The 2011-nt window shown below is 47.4% G+C and overlaps 1 long non-coding RNA gene across 1 annotated transcript in view; it reads left to right on the top strand.

The window, feature by feature from the left end:
* Positions 1 to 790: 790 nt before the first annotated feature.
* LOC116185877 overlaps positions 791 to 2011 on the top strand; it is a 26964-nt gene continuing 25743 nt past the window's right edge. Inside the window, exon 1 of the long non-coding RNA XR_004150776.1 lies at positions 791 to 1121. This is a non-coding gene — a long non-coding RNA (uncharacterized LOC116185877). The remainder of the gene's footprint in view (positions 1122 to 2011) is intronic.

Consider the following 2011-nt stretch of genomic DNA (forward strand, 5'->3'; position numbering starts at 1 on the left):
GCATCTCGGTCCATGTTCCGGATTCGAGAATACGTTTGCAGGCGTCGCACAATAAGAAAGCCGGCTGGTAGACGATTTTTCCGCTTTTGCTTTGATCGGAAAGAGAGGAGAAAGAAAGAAAGAAAAAAAAAAAGAAAAGAGAAAAAGAGGAGCACCACCACCATTGACTGACCGAAGAGGCCGTTGTGTCTCGCGGGGGAGAAAAGCAGTCTCGTGGTGGCCGGCCGGGGAGTCTGCGTGCTGGAACGACGACTACGACGACGAGAACGACGACGACGACGACGACGACGACGACACGCTCGGTCAGGGAAAACCAAGTGTGGCGAGGGCCGAGTGGAAGAGGATAGAGCCCCCATGGTGGGGGTAGATCACGGGGAGAGGATGGTGGAAGCGAAATCTGGCCTCAGTCGTGCGCGACGCGCCATATGCGGTGGACCATTTGTCAACCCGCTCACAAAGGCCAATAATCTCCCGTGACACGTGTGATTCCATCCCTCCCTCTCCCCCCTCCGATAAAAAGTGTCACGTGCTGGCCTCGGCCACCCCTCCTTCCGCCAAGCTCGCCCGCCATACCCCTCTATACCCCGCCGAAACTTCACGGAAAAACTTTTTCCCTCGGAGAGAGAGAGCCGCTCAGCGCAATTTCGTTTCGAGTGGCGGACAGTGGAGAACAGTGTGTGTGTGTGTGTATGCGCGCCCGTTTGCTTGCTTGCCTACTTTTTTCTTCCTTCCTTCCTTCCTTCCTTTCTCTTTCTTTCTCTCTCCAAACTAATCTTTTTTTCCCTGTCGAAACGAGAGAAACGAGTGGTAAAGGAGAAATAGAAACCACGCTGTGGACTAAGTAAGACGAGACGCTCTTCCCTTCCCGAAAAGAGGAAAGTTTGTGGACGCTGTAATATATCGATGTAAAAGATTAACAAGAAGACGTATCGATAAGAGAGTAGAAGATTTACACATCCGTTATAATTGGACCTTGTTTCGCGATGGAATCGGTGCGACAGGCTGGTGTTTGATGCAAATCATCGCTCTTACCGAGGCATCGAAGCGCGATGGACAATCGACGAGGATCTCGTTAAGGCGATCGCATCGGGGAAATTGATGGTGACGGACGATCAGGCGAGGTAAGAAGCCGCGAAAACGTGCGCCTCTTAATTTTTATGCTCGCGAGATGAAGTTTTTATCGCGGTGGTGGTTATCGAGGCGGGCCGAGAAATTTATTCAAATTGAGTCGGGTCGAATTTTTTTTTTTCTTCTTTTTTCGCGCCCGACAGGTGGTGATTCAATCTCGACGCATCGAACGAAAAGACATAGCATCGATCACTTATTATTACTCGACTATTATCTCTCGTATTAAGGGAACACGTGTCCGGGGCTCGGAATGTCGGACTTCGGCCCGACAAGTAGATTATCCGGAATCAAGGTCGGCTCGACGATCGAGACTATTTATCGTCACGAGATTTAAATTTGCGAGGCCAATTTATTTCTTTTCTCACTTTCCTTTCTTTCTTTCTTTCTTTCTTTTTTTATCCTCTTCGATATCTCTTAACCCTGTTAATAACGATTGACGAATAATAATCATACGGATCAACGTGTTATCCAACGTATCACGAAATTATGATATTTTAGAGAAAAAGATTGTTAAAAACGATTCTTCGAAACTCTCGTTTCGAGAATTCTATCCGATTCAATTAGACAATTTTGTTTATTCTCGAACTGTTTAATGTCTTGCGATATTGCAACGATCGAAAATATTGTACTAGCGACGAGAATCTTTTCCAATGTGCTCGATAACTACGAAAAGTTTGGAATCGTGTCATTGTTGGGGAGGGGGGAACGAAAGGAAAAACGACACGCGTGTTTCCCCACGAGGGAAGCGTCTCGTTTCGCATAAAAGAGTAACGGAGGCGGAAAGATTTTCCCGGCTTTCGTGAAAAAGTTTTGACGCTGTGTCTATTGTGCTGCCTAGGTATTAGCCTTCTCTCTCTCTCTCTCTCTCTCTCTCTCTCTCTCT

The sequence above is a fragment of the Apis dorsata genome, unplaced genomic scaffold (genome assembly GCF_000469605.1).
Source record: "Apis dorsata unplaced genomic scaffold, Apis dorsata 1.3 scaffold_312, whole genome shotgun sequence".
Classification (NCBI taxonomy): Eukaryota; Metazoa; Arthropoda; class Insecta; order Hymenoptera; family Apidae; genus Apis; species Apis dorsata.